This window comes from Podarcis melisellensis (assembly GCF_964234715.1).
Source record: "Podarcis melisellensis genome assembly, chromosome: 7".
NCBI classification, from domain to species: domain Eukaryota; kingdom Metazoa; phylum Chordata; class Lepidosauria; order Squamata; family Lacertidae; genus Podarcis; species Podarcis melisellensis.
In genome coordinates, this window is record NC_138539.1 from 25600771 (window position 1) to 25625779 (window position 25009).

The following is a 25009-nucleotide window of genomic DNA, read 5'->3' on the forward strand; positions in this document are numbered from 1 at the left end:
TGTTTGCAATTTGGTCTCTGGTTCCTCTGCCTCTTCTAAATCCAGCTTGCACTTCTGGGAGTTCTCGGTCCACATACTGCTTGAGCCTTCCTTGTAGAATTTTAAGCATAACCTTGCTAGCGTGTGAAATGAGTGCAATTGTGCGGTAGTTGGAGCATTCTTTGGCACTGCCCTTCTTTGAGATTGGGATGTAGACTGATCTTCTCCAATCCTCTGGCCACTGCTGAGTTTTCCAAACTTGCTGGCATATTGAGTGTCTTAGTTATTTAGTTCATGACAAAAAGAAAGTGTACTATAGCAAAATTGCCTTGCTGCGCAATTGAAGTGTGGACTTCTCTTGCGACTGACCTCCAGATCTGTGCCTCATTTCTTGCCGAACAGAGGTGGGAGTAGCACCCTGGATAGCTCCATGAAACACAAACTCAATTGATGATACTTCCTTCTCAAGCAAACTCAGGCTGAGCCTTAAATAGAGCTACAATGCTTTCCTGGTAGCCAGCTCCACTCGCATTACACAAAGCGTCTTCAGTTAAAGGGACCTAGCCTGATTTAACAGTCGTTCATCCTGACAGCACAGGAGAGAGTATGTTCTACTGGGACTTCTGGGCTTGAGGCCTTGGAATCAGAAGACAGCAACATAATATCCTCAGGCCAGAGAGGTGCATGCCAAAGGGCACATCTTGTGCTGGAGTTTCTAGAGTTGGGGGACGTGAATGTCTGGGACTGGTTCTGAGGGTGATTCTCTCTCACCTTCTGATGTTCTTCCTTGGTCCATGGCCTTATCCTTTAAATATGGGTGATGGTGGTCAAGGTCCTGGTAAGAATTCTGTCAAGGTCCTGGTAAGAATGAAGTTTGTCTGGCTACCATGATTTGTTGGTCCCTGGTTGTATGGGTATTGAGGTAAAGGTAAAGAACCCCTGGATGGCTAAGTCCAGTCAAAGGCGACTATGGGGTGTGGCACTCATCTCACTTTCAGGCTGAGGAAGCCAGCATTTGTCCACAGACAGCTTTCCGGGTCATGTGGCCAGCATGACTAAACCGATTCTGGTGCAACGGGACATTGTGACGGAAGCCAGAGCACATGGAAACGCCATTTACCTTTCCGCCACAGTGGTACCTATTTATCTACTTGCACTGGCATGCTTTCGAACTGCTAGGTTGGCAGGAACTGGGACAGAGCAACGGGTGCTCACCCCATCATGGGGATTCGAATTGCTGACCTTCCAATTGGCAAGCCCAAGAGGCTCAGTGGTTTAGACCATAGTGCCACTGCATCCTACACTGAGCACACTGCTGCCACAGTTCCAACTCCATTTTCCATATGTCCCACATGCTCCATAGGTGGTCACCTGAACAGGCTTACAGTTTGGTAAACATTGTAGCAGTGTGCAGGGCCAGATTTGATGAAGTGAACGTGCATGAGGGCTGACCAAAGTTGCTGAGTTTTGTGATAAATTGCTGGTTAAAATTGTATAAATTTGGAACGCAGGAGCGAGAGATGTGAGGAAGTCCAAAAAGCGAAGAAAATATGGTTACTAAAAGATGTTAATTTTATTTTCTTTTTTCTTGTTCTGTTTTCTGTTTTTTCTGTTATCTTTTCTATTGTATTCATAAAATCTTTAATAAATTATTATAAAAAAAACAACAAAGTTGCTGAGTTTTTTTAGGATTTTACCCAGGATGTACAGCCAAGGAGGCCAGATTAAATCAATCAGTGGATCGGATTAGGCCCCCGAAATGAACTTTGGACATGCCTGCTTTAAATGGATAAAAGTATTTTAAATTATTATTTATTAGATAAAAGATATTATTTGTTATGTCTTGAGCAATCTCTCTGTCTGTCTTTTTTAACCCCCCCATAACTTTCTAAATAACAAATGTATTTCTCTTTGTTTACAAGCACTGAAAAATCCCTCAAAATTTGAACTTTTAATACTGAGTCATAGAATGGGCCCTTCTTTCCCCCCAAATTTCCCAAGAATTTGGGAACTTTTCAAAGGAATCAAGCACATTCTTCAACATTTTGCTAGAGGCTGTATAGAATATCAGTGCAGGCATCTGAGATGAAGGATGCACATTCATGGCTTAGACTCCTCTGTTCTTCCTGTACTCCTACTGAAAAAAACACAACAGAACTGAGGCAGCAGCCTCCTCTTTATTTTCCATATAATTAATCTCACTGTGAGGTACACTAGCTTTGTGCACTAAAAAATAATAATACTGAGTGCAGATAATCTCTCTGCGTATAGTGTTGCAAATGTTGCTCTGGAACAGAGAAGCAGAGGAAGAAATCAGCTTTTGCACATAGCATCCATAGAAATGTGTTCTTGAGTATAATTTATACTTGATTGGACGGAACATTTATTTAAAAACTTGGAATCGATAAAGTCAGATCTGTATCTCTTGTTTGGAGAAACTTCTTAAAGTCTACTTGGAAAATGTTGGCTCTTTAAGAAAGAAACTAGAGACATGAAAATCTTCTAATCTTTGAATTCACAAGGCTGGCTGACTTAGCTGTGTGCGTGTGTGTGTGTGTGTGTGTGTGTATGTGTGAAGGAACCTTCCATCAAACAATATTCTGTTAAAAGTTCTTGTTTGGTAACATAGCTGCTAGGCAGGGAAATAAAAACCCTAATGAGTGTTCAGACTGCAATGTTTATTTCAGGGTGGGTTCCAAGCCATAAAATTACAAACAACACATCAGTAATCAAATCAACACTCCTATTAAAAGCTAAAATTCGGGTTACATAAGCACAATACATACAATTGCAATTTACATCCCACAAATGATTACGTGAATAGCCAGGTCTTAAGTTGTCAGAAGAATGAGACCAGTGATGGAGCCAATGAGCAGAGGCCATTCCACAGCCAGGAGGAGAAAGCACAGAAGACCTTCCCCCATGTCTCCACATAATATACAGCTCCCACAGATGGAACATAGAAGAAAGCATCCCTCCAAATGATTTGAATAGGCAGGCAAGAGACTAAAGTGTGAAGTGCCTACTGAAGTATTGGGGGCCCAAGCCATTGCAGCTTTAAACATAATCACAGGCACCTTGAAATTGGACCAGAAATGTTTAACAGCCCATGGCCAGCTCTTCAGATAGAGGATGCATTCAGTTAGGTGCTTGCCCTCTGTAAAGTAGGGCACTGGACCACCCATAAAGGACAGCTAGTGTTTTGTAAGGGATAGTGTGTCAGACTTGGCATGGGGGACCTGCATTCAATTTCCCACTTGGCTATGACCTTGGGTCAGTCATTATATATCAGTCTAGCGAAGATAAAAATAGGAACAGCCCCATATACTGCCCTGATCTCCTAGGAGGAAAAGCAAGATAAATACGTCATAAATAAGCACATTATTACTGAGAACATCTCAAGCGCTAGCCATGTCAGTCTGCTGCAGCAAAAACAACAAAAGAGGTTGTTTTGGCACCTTAAAACTGATTTATTGTAGCCTAAGCTTTTGTGGTCCAGAGGCCACTTCATCATATTTTCTGACAGTCCCCTGGGCCAGGATCCAAAAGCTCTAGCACTGAGTATGTTAAAAAAAAAAGAAAAAGATACCCATTGCCAACTGAGTTCCTCTTAAAGGGTGATAATAACTTATGCTTCACTCATTAGCCCTTACATTGTAACATTTTTCAATTTCTACAAAGCTCGGATAGCAATCTACTGATGAAAGGCATTATGTTCTTTAACAATCTCTCAAACCACTCTGTCCTCCATTTGCAAAAGATTTTCAGTAAAACATTATTTGCCTAAATAATATAAAAAAAGGAATGAAGTAGAATTACACTGTCATTTGAAGTTTCATTACAATGCTATTTTCTTGAGCAGCATTGATTGACCCAATGACGGCTTTGTCTAATTTCTGCAGAGTTGTTATTAGAGCAATTTATTAAAATTGCATGCATTGATTGGAGCCACAAATGATTTCTTGCTAATTATGCAGATGATGTACGAAGCTCATTTCAAATTCCTTTTTGAACTTCAGTGAACAAAAAATGTCAAAACTAACATATGGTTGTACTGTCAAAGGCAGAAGTAGGCTACATGCTAGTGACATGCCTTTGGCCTGCCAAAAGGAAATTTAAACACACACACACACACACACACACACACCACCTTCCACTTCATGGGTTCCTTGAACCGTTTTATCATAATGTCTTGGGTATGTTTATGCAAGTTGGTTGTCTTCATAAATTCTGTCCTGTTGGAATGGTGGAGATTTGCCTTAGGAAAACAGAGAGAATCAGGGAAAGAATCAGAAAACTTCCATTTTTACCAACCTTAATTTCATATTAATACATGTAAAGAAAGTAGATTCAAATATTTTTGAAGAGCAACGAATGAGAGTGGAACCATATATTATGACATAGAGATGTCTCCTCCGAACAGCAACCCCTAATAGCTTAAATTTATTGATTAAAACCACTTGATCTACTAAAAAGGTGCAGATTAACCAAAGACAGAATTTAATTTTTAAAAATGTCATAGTCAAGATACAGTTATAAATGCTGCAGATGAGAAACACTTTCTTAAAACAGGAGCACTAAAACTATTGTTTCAGTACTGCTACAGAACTGATCTTTGTCTCCAGTAGATGTCCAGTAGAAGATCTCAGTAGAAGATCTCAGTCAAGGTTGGAAATCACATTATATTTATTTGTACCCTGAACCTTCAACCTGGTAGTGTTCTCAGGACAACTTGTACTAAAATATGGATATAGAAACTACAATATAACATAAACTAAACATCTGTGACTTAAAACAGTGACAAAACACAGTAGTTCAAATTCAAGATGTGTAACTAGAATAATACTACTTCCATGTAAGAAGAATGGGAAAAGTAAGAAGGTATTCACCTGGCACCAAAATGAGATCAGAATAGTTATCAGTTGGCCTTCCTGTGAAAAGGCTATTATGCTCGTGCTTTGCTTATGCTCATAGACATCTGGTTATCCAATTTGAAAACAGAATGCTGGCCTAGATGGGGTTTTTGCAGACCCCTTTTTGTTATGAGACATTCCAAAGGCAGAGTGCCACCATCAAGAAAGCTCTCTTTCTTCAACCACCATTGCATGCTCTTTCATGGCACCATCAGCCAAAGCACCAGACCCATCTTTCAATTCATACTTCCCACTCACAGCTCTAATGTGTTGAACCAACCACTACGCCGGAGGCACTCACACAAGAGCTTCAGATGATGACCTCAGTGAATGAACATACATATGGGAGAAGCTGGTCCAGCAGACATCTGGGTCCCAAGCCATGCAGAGATCTTAAACACCAACACTTTGAACTGAGCTCAGAAATGGACCAAGAGCTCAATCTTCACTATGGAAGCCCAGATTTGTATGCCTGCTGGTTCTAGGGCAGGAATGTCAGAAGGTTTCCCATTCTACCCTGCATTTGTGACATGCATTTGTTTGTATGCCATTGCAGTTCAACTTCCACCAAAAGCTACATTATTCATCTAGTTGTCCTGTGTGGCAAAAATTATGTGACACACAAAATTAATTATGTAAATTATGTTGTCATTACTTTATTCCACCTCATTCATTTCAGTGCAAAGGAAACACCATGCAAATAGGGGGGGGGGGAAACCCACAATCAATTGTTTGCAGACTGAAAGCAACAGCAAATACCAATATAGGTAGTTGGATAGATTTCCGTTCCATTCAAAGGACAAATAAGTGAACATTGACCATTTCTGCTCCTATTTCCAGTGAAATTTGCTACTCTTCCTACTCTAGGGCCTAGAATTGTTCTAATGACTGTTGCAGCTCATCTGTGATGCAATAAAAGGAGAATGTGCCCCTGGAACCCAGGCAGAGAGAATTCCTTTTGCTCATCACATAAAGTGATGAAAATGGTTCCATGTTCCAGAGTTGAACTCTGCCACTGAAAACAGGCTTTGAGGTAAAAGCCCAGTAAATCTTTACTCTAAGGAACCATTGACCACAGTTCCTCACATGTAAGTGAAGCAGGAATAATAAGAATGAGAATAAGAATATCAGTAAGAATATCGATAACAATAACCCCCCACCTCTGAGGATTTTACCAGACATAAGACAGAAATACATAAAAGAAACACATGATGGAAATGATCAAGAATTTTACAATGAAAGTTGGCGCTCCGCATATATTCTCCTTGGTTTCTGAGGTACCAGAGTGAAGTTCTAAATTACCAAGTCCAATGAATTCCTAAAATAAGAAGAGGCAATTCAGAAACACACACACACACACACACACACACACAGACACACACACGGAGACGATGTACCTAAAGTGGCAGGAGCTCTTGCAGAGTCACACATTCCTGCTTCTCATTAAGCTTCTTCCTACGTCCTTTTGTAAATCTGGCAGAACTACAGAAAGGTGCGAAGGGGTTAATCGCTTGGTTTTGCTTAAAAATTCCAAACCACGATGAAAACATTTTAGCACCTAAGAGCAGAGATTGTGGGTGAAGAAGGAAGAAGAAAAAAAAGCCGAAGATACATGATTTATCACTCCCCTCACAAATAAAATTTATTCATTGCATCCACCAGCCATCACACAGATGGTCAGAAAATTGGCTTTGTGTAGAGATGTGGATTCAGGCATGAATATTAATATGAGACAGATGTAAACGCATATTAATATGCACTTGCTTTGCATGGACTGACATTACAATATTTTCATTAAAGAAACCGCATTTGAAATGGAAAGTGAGGGTCACCTTTTTATAAAACATAAAATGGTATGGCACAATGTATTTACCATCTCCTGAAATGGCAACAGAAAACAAACAAAAGAAAAAGTAGCTGCCACAATTTAGTGAAGGCTGCACAAAAACGGATAGAACAGAAAGCTCTTGATTTGTACTTAAATTCTATTTCGTGCTTTTATAATAATTACTGCTCAAGGAATGTGTTCTGTATAGAGTCTATGTGGAGTCTGTTTCTTAAGCAGTAAGAAACACAATAGAGCTCATACATAGGAATGTCACTTGAATACGCATCACCTATGCCTGAACTTGTACAACCCTCTAAGATGGTAGAGGGTCATCAGATTTCACTGTGTGTGTGTATTTGTGTGTGTGCACGACACATGCACAGAAATTAAACAGCGAGGAGGAGCAAGATTCAGGAATGTCCAAAGGCCCACTCTTGAATGTTTTCATGATTGAATTAGAAAACAAACTGTTACATTTGAAAAGCATTATTGTGGCTCTTGGGATGCCAGTGGCGCTGTGGGTTAAACCACAGAGCCTAGGACTTGCCGATCAGAAGGTCGGCGGTTCAAATCCCCGCGACGGGGTGAGCTCCCATTGTTCAGTCCCTGCTCCTGCCAACCTAGCAGTTCAAAAGCATGTCAAAAGTGCAAGTAGATAAATAGGTACCGCTCTGGTGGGAAGGTAAACGGTGTTTCCGTGCGCTGCTCTGGTTCGCCAGAAGCGGCTTAGTCATGCTGGCCACATGACCCGGAAGCTGTACGCTGGCTCCCTCGGCCAATAAAGCTAGATGAGTGTCGCAACCCCAGAGTCGGTCACGACTGGACCTAATGGTCAGGGGTCCCTTTACCTTTACATTTATTGTGGCTCTTATCCCTTACATATCATTACAGCAGTGTGAGCGGCATAGCAGTGGTGTGACTTTGTTATACTAAGGAGGGCAATCCCAGGGCATTTTTCAGCCGGAATTCACCAAGACTCAGTTCTGGCACCTCTCAGCTGGGCGCTATTGCCATTATAAGAGAACATTGGAGGTGTTTTTTTTCCTTTTCCCCTTTGTTTCCTAGAAAAATAGCACTGGGCCATCCTAAGCCAAAATCTGCCAGGGTGAGTAAGTTAGGATGTGGCAAGTTTCTAGCTCTGGCTCAACTCCAGCTCTGCTGAAGATACACTGGCACTCTTGGCTCAGCTTGGGGCTCAGTCATTGAGCAGAAGTATCAGCAACAGGGGTGTTTCAGGGATGGTAACCGAATGCTCCATGACTTATCTGTCAGCACTCACTAGCAGAGTGCTATTGAATCACTAATACAGGGGATGATTTCTTCACTCCTTAAAGTTCTGTTGAGTGGTGGACCAAAGCACTTGTTTACATTAAATTGCATTTGCCATTTTACTGCCCATTCACTTAGTTTGGAGAGGTCCTTTCGGAGCTCTTCACAATCCTATTTGTGTTCTAACAACCCTGAACAATTTAGTGTCATCAGCAAATTTCCTCTGTTCTCCCTTGTGTCATCTTCTAGAGTGAGGGCTTGACGTCATGTGTTAATAGTGCCACTTGCAATCTTGGTGTTGGTTTTTCTTATTTACTACAGGCGTGAAGGGTTTTTGTGTGTGGTGTGTGTGTTTGTGTGTGTGTGTGTGGGATTTGCAGCATGCAGAGAGAGAAGATTTAATCATTTCCTTCGTCACTGCAACCATAATGGAATATTACAATTCAGTTTAGGTAGGGAAAGCATCTGTTAGCAGGGAGAGTGTAACGTACCTGAAGTTTAGCAGTGACCTGGATACAGACTCAAAGGCTGAATGATGCCTATGGAGGAAACTCTTGGCCCAAGCACCACACCACTGAAAAAAGACCCCTGATCTCAAGATGCCAGAAACCTCTGGAGATGACAGAGACTCCTGAGCTGAAGATTCCATAGCCTGGGTTAGAAACTGTAGCTCCCAAGCCCAGCAAGGAACCGACATAGTTGCCTCCAAAGGACTCACACACTACAGAGCAGAGCCTCAGTGCAGGCAGCATAGCTAGAGAGACAATGGAGCGCTGTGCTGTAAACCAGAGGCCTGCCCCTTTAAGGCCTTCCACTTTTCAAGGAGTGGATGGGGTCTGAAAGAGGTTCTGGATGTGAAGCAATAAAAGGCACCGCGAGTTGTTCACTAGAAGCTCTTCTTTGCGCTACGGTTCCACCTTGCCCCATGGGACCCAAACGGAATGGAGTGGTTGGGTATTTTTGTGGAAATCGCAGTGGAGAAAACGAAGGGTCCAATTGCCCCTTCTCAAATGCTGTCATTCTGATAAACATCCTCTCCACAAATGTTGTGGACATTTGCCCAAGTCATAAGTTAGGATGGATCAGACCAACAAAGGCCCATTGAGTCTTGCATTCTGTTCTCACAACGGCCAACCAGATGATGATGATGATAATAATAATAATAATAATAATAATAATAATAATAATAATTTATTATTTATACCCTGCCCATCTGGCTGGGTTTCCCCAGCCATTCTGGGCGGCTTCCAACAGAACACTAAAATACAATAACCTATTAAACACTAAAAGTTTCCTTAAACAGGGCTGCCTTCAGATGTCTTCTAAAAGTATGGTAGTTATTTTTCTCTTTGACATCTAGTGGGAGGGCATTCCACAGGGCGGGTGCCACTACCGAGAAGGCCCTCTGCCTGGTTACCTGTAACTTGGCTTTTTGTAGCGAGGGAATCGCCAGAAGGCCCTCGGCGCTGAACCTCAGTTTCCGGGCAGAACAATGGAGGTGGAGACGCTCCTTCAGGTATACTGGACCGAGGCCATTTAGGGCTTTAAAGGTCAGCACCAACACTTTGTATTGTGCTTACGGGAACCTCACAAGGAAGACATGAGGTTAAAAGTGTTCACCTAATTGTGATTCCCAGCATTCCCCAGTATTCAGAGACATGGTGTCAAAAACTCACTGCCTACAGAAAGGAAAGGAAAGCATATCATCAGGGTCTATTGATATGTAAATACTAAGTGAACCTCTTGCAATCATGTTTCAGTGGCAGACAATGCCAGTCTCAGTCCCCAGGATCTTCAGTTAAAATGTTCAGGTAAACAGGTGATGTGACAGACTGCCTAAGACTGTGGAGAGCCTCTGCCAAAATGGACAATATTAGCTGGGCTAGATCAACCCCGTCTGTGGTTTCCCCACATGCCTTAAATGCATGTTCTGTTTGTAGCCAGACTGTGTTCCACCGGGAGGGAAGTAGTTAAATGAGAAGATTAGGATAGTAAAATGGGGAGCAGTGATAGCTAGAGTTTCTTTCTTTCTTTAAATCCTGCCTTTTTCTGACAAAACCAAGGCAACTCACAACAACATATTTAAAAATGCAGTTAATACAATATTTCTTAAAGAATACACATGGGCAGTGCACTTCATCGGCCATATCCATTAAAACAAGCGTCACAGTTTTAATTATATTACAGAATCCCATTATGGTACTGTTATGTATTCAGTGGTCTGTGTTTGCCTGAGCTTGAGTCTGGACTAAGGAGTCTGAGCCCGTGTTCTGATTTGATACATGATATCCAATCACAAAACATTTAAGGATTTGGGCCTCTGCCATTGGCCCTTAAACTCTGAGTCAGGATTCGCAGCTTGTAAGTTTAGACAGCCAATCATGTTGGGAGTGGGAGTGGCACAGGCCTTCAGAAATGTATATAAGCAGTTATTTTGCCCCTGCTGTCCAGTTCTGTTAGTTCAATAAAGGTTCTTGCTGTTATCACTGTGTCTTGCCCTCTGGGAACTCACGTACACTTCAGATACTTTCTGAATGTATAATACATTCCTTAATCACTTACTGAGGCAAAGGCCATGGCTTTGATAGTGAACATGTGCATTCTTACATTGAAGACAAGCCATTCCCTTTCGTGAGAGGGGAGCTTCCAGTGTCCACAGCAGAAACCATGCATATGAAGAGAATTCCCTTCTCATACGGGACCATGTGAATGATTCATTTGTTAATTTATTAGCCATCTTTTATATGTGTCTCAAGGCGATTGGCAAACACACCCCAACAACCAGCTGAACCAGTTAAAAACAGAACCTTCTGAAGATACGATTAAAAACAATGCAAAATGGATTCCTTACCACCCAGCTGGAAAAGCTTGTTGAAACGAAAATGTCTTCAGTTTCTAGATGGGTGCCTGGCAGCTAGTCAGCAACACCCCTCTGAGGAAAAAGGGTGCAGAATTTGGGAGTTCTTAGTGTGTCCATTTGGTGTCATGGTGATGGTGGTGGCACTCGCCCTTCCTCTGACAGGAAATGCTCTGTGGGGGTGTGTGTGACAAAAAATGGGGTGCCAAGAAGGGTCAGTTGGCAGGAGAGTGAGAAATGTCCCTATCTGAGGACTGTTGGAGGGTATGCTTTACTAGAAGGACAAATGGTCTGATTTGGTACTGTATAAGGCAGCTTCCTGGGGCTGTCCTGCCACTTAGCTTCACATGTTCAAAAGCAAGCAGGTTGGTAGTGATAGGTTCATGACTGTGTATCTGAAATGGACAGGCCATTGAAATCCATTCTTTATTGTGTGTGACACCCACCCAAACACCCACACCCCTTTACCAAGACTGACGTCAGCCCTGATTTTGGCAGGTGAACATGACTTGCATCCATTTCCTTGAGAACAGCTAACTACCCTTGACCAAGTCCCATCGAATCTAAGGAACACTGACTAGCAGTACAGCTTGACTTAAAACAGCAGATTAAATATTTTTTTTAAATACCTTCCCCCCACTCCATTGATTATTAGAACCGATAAATATTTCAGTGTTTACCACCCTCTCTGTTAGTTTGTTAGTTATTAAATAAATTAGTTGCTTTATTTTGCAAAAGTAATTCAAAGTGACTTGCAACAATGAACAAATCCATACACATTTCATTGTTGGCATCTGTCTGTCTTGGGCCAGCCATAAAACAAAACAAATAAAAATCTAAACCTCAAACATATATTTAAATGGCAGGATTAAAACATCCCACCCACCCAAGAGATCACAGACAATAAAAAGTCCACGGCCAGAAGGAAAAGAAATGTGCCTAAATATGTATATATTTCTGGATCTTTCGGTTTCATCAAAAGAGTTTATAATGAATTTATTTATTTATTTATTTATTTTAGAGAGAGATTTACTCATATACACACATCAGTGAAGAATTTATGATCTGGGAATTCTATTTTGTATAACTTCCCCTTTGATCAAATAAAGAAAAGCTGTTTGCCATTAATTCCTCACAGTAAAATGCTTATCTGCACACAAGAGCAGCTTCTGCAATATTTATGGCTATGGAAAATATGTCAGCTTCAGTCATGTAAGAATTCAGGGGAATAGGATGTTGACACAAATTCCAGTGCCTACCAGCTAATAAAAAACAACAACTGCTCTAAAATTGCTTCCTGAATAACTCCAGGCTTACCCAAAGCGCTCCCAATACACTAACAATGTTTAAATATGGAACAAGGCTCTTTTGCAAATCATCATTGGCGGGGAAAGAGTGAGGAACAGAATTGCTCCACATAGTCACGGGCAGTAAGCATCTGTCTGTCTTAATTATACTTTACATTTGACGTTCACCATTCAGCCAGGATTCACACCCTTGTAGTCTCTCCATGAGTGAGTAGATGCAAAAGAAAAGGACTACATGGAAATAATACATCTCAAAACAGCACGAATTACAAACAGCATCCTAAGAAATGCTTGCTCTAACCCAGCCTAGCATTCAGAACTCCCTGGGGAATATCTGCTCGAAACTGTATCTGAATTTGAGTCAGAGAGTTGAATTCAATCTTGCATTGAAATGCTGATTATTATTACTGTCATTTTGTTCAGCCATTCCGTGTGCGCCCTTAAGGCACCAAACCGCATAGCAATGTTGCTATTTCTTTCTTTTATATATATATACAAAAACACAATTACAGAAACAAACAACACAGGATAGATCAATATTGCAGAAATTTATAAGCACAGATATTAAACAGGAGGAAAATATATTTTCAGATGAGTTCACAGATTTGTTGATGAGGTAAAATGGCGATCATGTGGGGTTTTGTTTTTCATTCAGACAGCAGAGCTCATAAGAAGGTGGTTACAGTATCAGTTTTATGCGGATGAACTGTCACGAAACTGGCACAGAAGAACTTATATAACTGCCTTATAGTGAGCTTTCAATGTATCGGTCGCATCCACATCATGCATTGAAAGCACATGGCTTCCTCCAAAGCACCCTGGGAATTGTAGTTTCTGCAGGGTGCTGGGAATTGTAGCTCTGGGAGGGGTAAACTACAATCTTAAACTCAGTTCACATTTCTGCGGCAATTTGTGAATTTTAGTTAAAACAATTCATCAGCATTTTAGGGCAAATATCCCCTAATAAATGTTTTGTATGTATGCAGTTTTGACTAACATACACATTTTTGCAAGCAATCCTCCCAATTTGACACATTTTTATATGATATTTTCACTGTTATTTGCATTTATGTGCAGACTTTACACTATCATAGGGATTTTTGTACACACTACTTGGTTAGAGTACTGCATTGCAAAGTTCTGAGATTTGTGAATTTCAAAAGATGGCTGTGTTTTGGTTCACATATAGTTTCAGAAAGTGTGAATTAGGTGAGATCAGATTTTTTTCCTCTATCCCTAATGACAAAAAGTTATAAATGTGCTTTAAGTTTGTTACATGGCTGGGGCTGAAGAGAGAAAGGGACAGAGATGTCCCTATAACAAATAAAATAATTTTAAAAATAAATTAAATAAATTAAAACACTCCAACTATAAAATACCCCCCCAAATGCAGTGTGATCCAGTATATTTTACATGCTGAACCTAGGCAGCTAGAATTATCACTGCGTTCAATAAAGTTCAATGGAGGTGCATCCCAGGAAATTATGTATAGGATTCCAATCATGTTGTTTCTTATACATTGGGCATTTATCTATGTACTGCTGCTCTGTGGATTGTGTCTACATATAATAATAGATCGACACAACCGCTTGCATTTTTTGGACTGTCCTTGCAGGAGTGCCTATGAGAATTGCCACAATGAACTCCTTTCCTTCAAAATTTAATTTGCCATTACAATTCTAGTCTGTACCCTTGTTTTGTGATTACTTCCTTGTGGAATCCTGGTTGTTTAGTGAAGTTTGGTCATTGTATAAGATAAAATATAGTTGTTATCATTTTCTGCAATGCTAACGAAATAGCAAAATTAGTCCTAGCAGAAGGAAAATACAAACCGGCCACAATAAAACGTGAGCAGAACAGAATCAAGCCTGAGGTTGCCTAAGATCTAGAGATTCTGGGTTTAGAAATGAAATTAAAAAACAAGTTACTGCAAAATGTGGGGTATAGAAAGAGTTTGTATTATGGTGAACGGCAGGTGAATCTTAAACATATCTTTGGCTATTGGAGAATTTCAGGGGAAGGGGGTCACTGGTGATAGGTGAAAGGAGCTTTCCCATGGCGTTTAACACACAATCTTCTGGATTCCCTCGTTTTTCCATGCTCTTTGCACAGACTCATTTTCAAGATTAATACATGCTCTTGATGGCAAGGGCCTGTGCTCTTCCATAATTAAGTTACCCTCATAAAACAGCTACGATTGGTAACTTGAAGGAACCCAAGTGAATGAACCACTTCTCCGAATCTGCATGACAATATTGAAAATTAAACCCAGTTAATAGAAAAAAATGCTAAATCAATTGCCATAAAATTTAATGGGTTTATAGCAGCCTTAACTCAGTAGGACTGAATTATCATGTTAATTTAATTTCCATTTCTAAATGAACCAGAAGGCACAATAAAGGTCAATTAACCAACTACCTTCTCTGTCTTTTTCCCCCTTTTACTGCCAGTTTTAAATCACAGGAAGCCCCAAAGCTCTTCTAAGAAACTCATTAGTTTTCTCTTAGAGAGTCAACAAAAACTAGCTCTGAACCATGTGCTGAGAATCATTCCAGCCATTGCATCACAATGCTGCAGCTATGTAGGATTTAGTGCATATCTGCACATCTGCACAATGCTTCCTTCGGGGCTCTGATATGCTGTCTCCTCAAAGTCCACATGCATCAGTTGGCCACACTTTGCTGATGGGAGCAATTGCAAGAACTAGACCAGGCTGCCCAGCCTTCAGTACTGGCTTTCCACTTTTAATATATCTGTGAGGAGGGTAGGTTGGTGTATTGACCCTGGGGAAAAGGGATATACCCTTTAATAGGGGCACTATTTCTGGTTGTACCTGCAGCATCCAACATAAGGACATTAGAAGTGGCCTGCTGAATCAGACCAAAGGCCCATCTCATCCTGTTTTCCACAGTGGTAAACCAGATGCCTATGGTAAGCCCACTAGCAGGACATGAGTCTTCTAGTGTTAGGGCTGCTATATGTCCACTTCCCCCTGAACATATCTGTGATTTGCCCATTGGAAATAGCATCCAGACAGATTTTTTTTTTTTTGGGGGGGGGAGCTCAACAACTTTGCATGAAAAAGCTCAAATTTTGCGTCCGGATTTTCACTTTTTGAAATATGGCAAACCCTACCCAGTGTTGTCTTCAGTAACTAATTCAGAGGTAAAGGTAAAGGATCCCTGGACGGTTAAGTCCAGTCAAAGGCTGGGGTTGCGGTGCTCATCTTGCTTTCAGGCCAAGGGAGCCGGCGTTTGTCCGGTATACCTGAAGGAGCGTCTCCACCACCATTGTTCTGCCCGGACACTGAGTCCAGTACCGAGGGCCTTCTGGTGGTTCCCTCGCTGCGAAAAGCCAAGTTACAGGGAACAAGGCAGAGGGCCTTCTCGGTAGTGGCACCCGCCCTGTGGAACGCCCTCCCATCAGATGTCAAAGAGAAAAACAACTACCATACTTTTAGAAGACATCTGAAGACAGCCCCGTTTAGGGAACCTTTTAATGTTTAATAGATTATTGTATTTCAATATTCTGTTGGAAGCCGCCCAGAGTGGCTGGCAAAACCCAGCCAGATGGGCGGGGTATAAATAATAAATTATTATTATTATTATTATTATTATTATTATTATTATTATTATTATTATTATTACTATTACTATTGTTATTATCCACAGCTTTCTGGGTCATGTGGCCAGCATGACTAAACTGCTTCTGGCGCTACAGGACACTGTGACGGAAACCAGAGCCCAAGGAAACACTGTTTACCTTTCCGCCACAGCCGTACCTATTTATCTACTTGCACTGGTGGGCTTTCGAACTGCTATGTTGGCAGGAGCTGGGAGAGAGCAACAGGAGCTCAGTGGTTTAGACCACAGCACCACCCGCGTCCAGCCCTAATCCAGTAGTATGGCAGTTACAGTCTTGTACTAGGACTGGGACTTACCACTTGGCCATGAATCTCTCTGGGTGACCTTGGGCTGGTAACCAACTCTAAACCTTTTTGTGAGGATAACGTGGTGGGGATGGGAGACCACACACACCAGCTTGAGTTAACTGGAGCAAAGGTGGAATATAAATCTAACAAATAAACAAACCAAGAAATGAGCACTGCCTCTGAACATGGCTGGGATGCTGCAGTGTGGACATGCTATTAAAGTAATGCCTGGGTATGTTTCTCATGGATTATTCACTGCCTTATTCTTGTTGTTTCCTATAGTGGCCAACCAGGTACTTCTGGTAGCCCCCCCCCCCAAAGAGCAGCAGGCAATAGCTCTGCTCCATTTTTGCTCCCCAGAAGAAAGTATTCACTGGCATTCTGTGCTAGGAGGAAGCCAGCAGATGAGTATTTGCCACCTCACATCTTCCTTAATCAGGCGGGAAAGTCTTATAGGGCTCCAGTATTCATTGGCAAGGGACGCAGGTGGCGCTGTGGTTATACCACTGTGCCGCTTGGACTTGCCAATCAAACGGTTGGTGGTTCAAGGCCCCGCAACAGGGTGAACTCTCATCGTTTGGTCCCAGCTCCTGCCCACCTAGCAGTTCGAAAGCACACAGTGCAAGTAGATAATTGGTACCACTCCAGCGGGAAGGTAAACAGCGTTTTTGTGCCCTACTCTGGCTTTGCCAGAAGTGGCTTAGTCATGCTGGCCACATGACCTGGAAAAACTGTCTGCGGAAGTGGACAAACGTCAGCTCCCTCAGGCTGTAAAGCAAGATGAGTGTCACAACCCCAGAGTCATTCGTGACTGGGCTTCATTGTCAGTGGTCCCTTTACCTTTATTCATTGGCATATTTTAGCAGCATGGAATCTTGCCATGGCAAAGGCATGGTTTTTATACTTTTGTAGCAAATGTGAATAATTCCTTAATACTTACAAGCTGTGCTTTTTCTCTCATTTTCCTACTCATATTGAAACACTGCCCCTCAATGAGGCCAAACCTAGATTCACAAAATGTTTAGGGGAATGTGTATCCCTGTGTCCCTCCATAAAAAAGCACTGCTTACAAGAAAGCAATAAGAGTTACGCTGAGATCGTATATAGTTTCATAGGAATGTGTCCATTAAGTAGGCGAATACAGAACTGTAGTGCAAGTTTATATGTATCCTCAACCCAAGCACTGCACAAAATGTTCCCAATTCTTAAAGTAAGATGTGCAAATCACAATGATGCAACTCTCCCCAATTTGTACAATTGATTCCGGATACTATTTGGTGTTATAGAATTAAGGGTGACATTTCAGCACATCTTTCTAGAACATTCAAAACACATCTGATGCTCACCTGCCTTTGCTTGTTTATTTCTCGCAAGAAGCTCCAGGTTTTATTATGTTTCTGAGACAAGTGCAATGTAATGTATGTGTGGCTGTGTGTTCATTTTCATTTACGTCTGTCAGGAAAACTGGAGAAAGATGTTTCTCATTACCCAGCAGGGAACATCTGCCCATTTTTCAGACTACAGCTTTCTTCAAGTACAGTATTTAATATTATATTTATGCATCCAAAAACACACACCAAAAAAAGGTTTACAAGGAGGGAACTAAAATGTTACAACTGTTGCCGAAAACTGTAAACAAAAATGTGTACCTAATGAAGGAATATGCCAAAGTGATGCTTCTTGGCTTGCAGTCAGGACATGTGCCAGGTAAACAGATTATTCCCTCTTTGGCAACGCTGCTGAGATATTGCACCAGAGGCAGGAGCATTGACTTCACTGTATGGGCTGGGAACTGAAGATCCCAGGGCCAAATCTGGGTTTCTGACAGTAGTGCAGTTAGACACTGGGCAGAATGGTTTTACCTACTCCCTTTTAAGTGACAATATGTTTTACTGTACTTCACTAGTATTCCAAGGCAGAGTAATGTGCATTACTCCAACTATAAGGGGCTTAGACAAATCCATAGAGGACAAGGCTGTGAATGGCTCCCAGCTACCATGGACTACCTCCAGCATCAGAGGTGATAAACCTTGGAATACCAACTGCTAAGGAGCACAAGTGGGCAGAGTGCGGTTACTCTCATGTCTGACTGACAAGCTTCCCATGAGTTGGACACTATGAGACCCGAATTCTGGACTAGATGGAACTTTGGCTCCCTGAGGAAGGCAGGTTGCAATCCACATGTTTGCCAACTCAAAGGCAAGAGAGGTATGCAAACCTAAAGGAAAAGCTAATAGACATGTCAAGGGTCTTTGGGGAATGGGGTGTGGTCTGTCTTTACTGTGTGAGAATGATTGTGCCATGATGCACAAAGGATGGCCTTCACTGCAATAGCTATTGTTTCTTTTCCATTCTCAACTATCTGAATGCCCAACAAACAAAACCCAATCTTTCTTTCTTTCTTTCTTTCTTTCTTTCTTTCTTTCTTTCTTTCTTTCTTTCTTTCTTTCTTTCTTTCTTTCTTTCTTTCTTTCTTCCTTTCTTCCTTCCTTCCTTCCTTCCTTCCTTCCTTCCTTCCTTCCTTCCTTCCTTCCTTCCTTCCTTCCTTCCTTCCTTCTGTATTAACCACATTTCTATAGAAGCCCTGTAACACTAGTGATTTCATTGGTTCACAAAGCAATACATACATAAATCAATAAATGATCTGGATGAAGAGAATTGCCTTCACCTGTCATAAAAAGACCACAAAGATGGTGCCAGGTGAACATCTCTGGGAAGGTGATTCCATAACTGGGGTGCCACTACTGAAAAGGCACTCTCTCCAGTGCCTACACACCTCATATGGTGGGACCAGTAAAGAGGATTTTATAGTTTGGGTACGTACATATGGGAGAAACCTTTATGGCTAGGCTGATGGGAATCGGAATCCAGTAACATCCAGATGTTCATAGTTTCCCCATCCCTGCTTTAAAAATTAAAACCAGCACTTGGGTGTGGGAGCTATAGGTATGCAGTGGACAAATCGCAGACATAATGATGAAAGCAGTAAGTAGGGAAAATGCAGGTCTGTTTCACATATTTGAGAAAGGTGAATCCACTTGAAGGTTGTTTTTGGGAGATTCTGGCATGATGAGGATTACATGTCACAATGATTGCTTTCTGTTCACAGCACTCCTGTGCCATTTTTGGGCCTCATTTCCGTTCCTTCCTGGAATCCATCTGAACAGGGGCAAAGGCACTTACTTTCTGTACAACACAGGGCATGCCACTGGAACTAAACAGCTGTGAAATTAGTGGTAGCTGTGGTAGGAGCCTCCTTAGTAAATCTTCCCAAAGTAGCATGAACTTCAGACTCACACATATGTTGGAATGCTCATAACATAAACTCACCAAACTATAAAACATACTTGAGGGTGATTCTACCGTGTAAATAATGAGTCTTGTATATGTTCTTTGTTCAAGAGGAATATATCGTTTTCACATTCTTACTTCCCTGAGTGGCAAGGCAGACATTTACAGACTACAGATCCATCTGGAGGAAAGATCACTGGAGATTTAAGCTACCATAATAATTGTTCATTTACAGAAGAACAACTTAACATTCATTACACAAGTGTAGATATAAGCACATAGCAGAACGTGCCAGTTTCAGTGCTGCATCAGCACCCGAAAATCCCCAAAGATGATTATCTGAGGACACCTCTATGCAGGTACTTCAAAGTGTACATCAGTGTGAAGACGCCTGAATACCAGTACCCAATTTGATAAGAGCTGAGGCTATAACAAAACTCTGCTCCCTGTACTCTCATTTTGTTAATATGCCTCTTTAGACTGTTTTCAGCCCCAGCAATTCAAACAAAATGCTGATGGCAGTCAACACTGACCGAGTATCCATGTTATCACCATGCTTTTTAAAAGCCAGTGTCAGAAGGCATTGAGGGATAAGAAACCTCTGTGCTGGTGAAAAACAGATGGGTTGTAATGTCATAATATACTTTTGTTCAGGGAGGCAAAGCAGTTCACCCATCCCCTACATGGACATCTAGAAGAGGAACACAAATAGATGCCTTTTCCTTTTTTTGGGGGGGGGGACCTAATGGCCCCTCTTTTAAAATTTCTCAGCTGGGGGTTGCCTGCTTACATTTTTATAGTCACTTGTCCTTTTCAACTCAGAGCAGCACAGCTTTTGTTGGAAAAACAAAAGAAAGTGAGCTGTAGCTTTTGGTTGAAAAGATTATTAATAATTGTCCGGGTGAAGTGACTCTCGCAGTCTGCATGCACTGCCTCTTGTAGCTTTTATCAAGAAGCTTTCTGAATCACTCCAATTTGGGATTGGGGTACAATCAAATTTATACAGTTGTTTCTTCTTTGTGTCCTGTATAAGCCTCAAGAGTCTGATTCAGCTGGTTTATGCGCTTTGGAAGGCTGTGTGTTGACAAGAGCACAGAGAACTGCTTGGTTCTACGTAAACTTTCAGAGTCAGACTTCTTTACTGAGTATCAAGAAGAACGATAGGCACAGAGGTGAAAGGTTTATGGCACTGGAGCACCATACTTGCTCTGCTGCCCACATGAAGCTCTTGCACAACTGGGTTTCCAACAATCACATTATGCAACTGTTTTTAAAATGGTAAATACCAGAAGCCGAGGGCCAGATTAGGATTAGGATGGCAGCATGCTGTACCCCACCTGTTATTTACCAACTAAATTTAAAACAAACATGGATAAAGCTAAAAGTTTAGCAATGATGTAATTTGTGTCTTTCTTACACAGTGCTTCCTGTTACACACGTACACTTACCCCACTGAGGGAACATTAAATAAAGAGATGAGAAAAACTTCATCTGCTGCACTCTACTTGCAATGCAGCTGTTAAAGACACAGGAGCCTTTGCAGTGCAGCTGTTAAAGACAAAGTTTGCCACCTACCAGTCATTAATATATATACACAATATACAACATAGAATAATGCTAATTGGATAAGCCCTACATTGATAGAATATTGTAACACTAATTGGATAACCTCCACCTTGGCCATTGGAGCTCTTTGAGAGAAGGGTGAGATATGTGATAAATAAACAATTCACTAGAAAGTATTTAAAGGTAGATTGTACAGATAAGTATAATTTGCTCAACTCATTCTAATTCTTGTTCCTTGAATCTTCTGAACTCCAGATTTAGAATTGTCACTCCAGAGTCAAGGCTCCATGACTGTAGAGGCAACATGGCTGTGCTTTGTTCACTTATTTCCAAGACTGCCTTCTGATTGTGGCCTCATAAGCAACCCCTCTCTAAATTCTTCCATCTTGCCATATGCAGCCAGTGCAAAATACTCTATCACAACCAGCTTTGATGTAGTGCTTGAATAACCTGTTCATGAATATTTGGCTAGCCAGAAGGGAGGCCAAACTTCTCGGATCTATTTGTGATTAAGAATTATTTGGTCAGCCATATCCCATAGCTGCTGAAAGTCTCTGTAGGCGCTTCAGAGCATTATACTCAGCACTTAATGCCAGTCTCATGGCATCATGATGAAAGCAGGAGTAATAAAAATGTGCTTATTCCTGTCAAAATTAATCTGTTAATTGGAAAGTTTGTGGTGAGCTGTTCTGTAGTTTGTATCTGTGGAGGAAACAGGCTCTCTGTTTGGAGGGAAATGGAGCTGTTTTCCTTAAGCAGCGAGTTGCCTATTGTGTAGGTAATTACAAGGCCTATGCTTACCTGGCAATGAGGTAGTATATATCTAAATACCTGAAGTGAAGGAGAAAAAACAGAAATGAAAGCCGGGGCCCCATCTGCCAAGCAGTAATGACTGTGCTATTTGAAGACAGAAAGGTTTGTCTGAAGCAGCTGGTTTCTCTCCAAGTGACCTTTTAGCATTTCTGCTTTTGCCGTCTGACAGATGTGTCAACTCAATAATTTCAAAAGCCCCTGAGTAAATAACCAATTGTGAGCAAGGATGACCCAAAGCGATGACAAAATGGGTGTGCGCAGCACATTACGGAGCATAATACCTACTGAAAGAACCGGGAACATTATCGAAAGGAGAAAAAACATTTTACTCTTATTTTTGAGTAAATGGGTTTTTCTGCCTGCAGATCAGTTCTCTTTGGGGAGGGGGAAGGGCGGAGAGAAAAGGAGAATTGCGGAGTGAATGGAATGGCATTGTGATGCGTTTGCCCTTGGAAGACTTCTATTAGCTGGTTGCGGGACTCAGGTGGTGTGTCAGAGCACAAAATGGAGTCCTGCTCCCTCACTCAGCTCACAGCTGGGGGAGATCTACCGAGGCCTACACTAATTGGCTTGGTGAATGACTGGGGAGCCTTGGAGAGGTGATTGCAATCAAGCCAGGTCTGATAGAGTTTAAAGTCTTCCAGGGAGTTTTCTCCTACTGAGTTTTCGCCACAGACCTGAAGCCTAACAAAGGCAAAAGCTGCTGCCTGGAGGATTATTTTAAAACCCTGGGCACTTGGAGAATGCAATGGCTAAACCTGCTATGTATTAAATAACTGCCATTCATATCAAAACATCTTCTCCTGTGCTTTCAGAGAACCCTCCACTCGGTTTAGTCCCATTTAGCTTTAACCATGCACTTTTAACTGGTTTTACACAAGTGTGTGAAAGGTGCTCCACACCCAGCTATCAATTGTCATATGAGTTTGGTGGCCCTTACTGACAGAGAGAGGCATCATTTCCTCAGTCATTGAAAGAGACAGTCAGGGCTTGCCCATTTGTCCCGTGCCTAGAAAGCATGGGTCTGGGTGGTTTCCCACTTGCCTCGTGCTTTCTAGACATGGATTTAAGCAGTTTTGCATTTGCCCCACAACTTTCCCCTGGAAAATCCACTCTTTACCATGATTGCCATTTGGTCCAGATCCGCAGTAAGCCAAAGGTTTTCCTGGGGAAAAGCAGTGGGGCAAACACTGCTGTGGACAAGCCCTCAGTGTTGAACAAACAAACCGGCTCTCATTTTTCCCCCATTTAAACTGATAAAAGGGTGATAGATTTTAAGAACCTTTTAAAAAAAAATTCCAGAGCAATGGGAAGTCTGGACCAGAAGCTGGAATATAGATTATTTCACCCAGGGCTGACATTTTTTTTCCATTGCCCCTGCTCCTGTAGCTTAAATAGAAGTCTGGCACTCAGAGGTTTATCATGTGTTTTTCAAGGAACAGGTCTGTTAAAAAAACCCCAGCATTGCTACCTTCACAGGGACATGGGTGGCGCTGTGGTCTAAACCACAGAGCCTAGGGCTTGCCGATCAGAAGGTCGGCAGTTCGAATCTCTGCAACGGGGTGAGCTCCTGTTCCTCGGTCCCTGCTCCTGCCAACCTAGCAGTTCGAAAGCACGTCAAAGTGCAAGCAGATAAATAGGTACCGCTCTGGCGGGAAGGTAAACGGCGTTTCCGTGCTCTGCTCTGGTTTGCCAGAAGCAGCTTAGTCATGCTGGCCACATGACCCAGAAGCTGTATGCCGGCTCCCTCGGCCAATAAAGCGAGATGAGCGCCGCAACCTCAGAGTTGTCCGTGACTGGACCTAACGGTCAGGGGTCCCTTTACCTTTTACCTTCACTTATTCTGTGCCTGTGTATTGTTTTGGCCTTCGGATCTTATCTTAACACAGTGGAACAGAACTGCACATGTGGAAAAAGTGGGGGAGTAGAGATGATGTTCATTGCTGTGCCACACCATGCCCACTGGTGTGAATGGAATTTAGCATGGCATGCCGGTATATTGGTGAAAAAGTCACCGTTCCATAATGCAACAGGTGCTGTCGTGCAAAAGGAACATTAGAAAATGGGACAGAAGCACTAGCATCCTAATTACTTACACAATATTTTTCAGGCTGGATGCACTCATAGAAGCCATTCATGGTTTTAAAAGTTCCTGCTTTTAAACCAAGGTAAGAAACACACCTTCCAAATGCTCTACCTGCTGCTTCCCACCCAGTCTCTGACGTTGCATTGGCTAAGATTCTCTTAGCTTCTTTCTCTCAGAACAGAACTGCAGCAGAAGCAACAATGGGATTGGTCTGGGAATCCCAATCAGAGTTAAATGGCAGGGATATTTTGAAGTGCCTATGGTGGATCGGTTATGGGTGCTGCTGTTGACCAAACCACTTTTTGCAAATTGCCACAGATAGCTGCATCCTGATTGGCTAGGTGCTACCAATCTCAAGGAAAGAAATCTATTGGCAGTTGTCTCCACTCCACCCTACCCCACCAAAGCTATTTTTCAGTGGGAATTGCAGTTCACAGGTGCAAGGGAATCCCAGAAGCAGTGCTCCCCCCCTAAAAAAAATGTTTAGGGGTACTCTCATTTTGACTCAAGAAAATCACCATTTAATAGTTCAAATTGGGAAAAATAAATACAGTAAATGGACATCGGGGGTAGCAATGGAATGGGAAGATTAGGGAAGTTTTTAATGTTTAATGTTTTATCGTGTTTTTAATATTCTGTTGAGAGCTGCCCAGAATGGCTGGGGAAACCCAGCCAGATGGGCGGGGTATAAATAAATTATTATTATTATTATTATTATTATTGACTATTCACCATGTTAGAGAAACAATTTTTTAATTATTATTTTTTTTTAGTTTCTTCTCCCATTAGATTCACAAAATATTTCGGGGTATGTGTCCCCTTAGGAAAAAAGCACTGCCTAGAAGCATCACTAGGGTGCACTGGTCAATGTGGATAGGTTCCCAGAAGACTGTTATCTTAACTCAATATCCTGTAGCTGCAAGGAAGATGCTGTATAGGCCACTGGAAGAGTGGACTTCGTGTTCATCATTGTGCATCTTGGGTTGGTTCAAAAGGTGCCCTTTCCATGAACAGAAGGGACCTGGATTCAGCAGAACTTCCACAAATTGAAGGTAGGGGAAGAATTTTCACTTATTTCTTCAAACTCTTGTGATCCCCTTAACCATCTATACTGCTCCGGGGCAGATTATCCAGACCTCTGGAACAGATTTTTGTGGGGCGAGGGATCT

At 41.9% G+C, this 25009-nt stretch overlaps 1 long non-coding RNA gene across 1 annotated transcript; it reads right to left on the minus strand.

Annotated features, from left to right (window-relative positions):
• Positions 1-1974: 1974 nt before the first annotated feature.
• Positions 1975-23969, minus strand: LOC309374733. The gene is made up of 4 exons (XR_014170693.1): positions 23851-23969; positions 10841-11019; positions 4119-4214; positions 1975-2105 (listed from the first exon to the last, which is right to left on the minus strand). It is a non-coding gene; the product is annotated as an uncharacterized lncRNA (long non-coding RNA).
• Positions 23970-25009: the final 1040 nt, after the last annotated feature.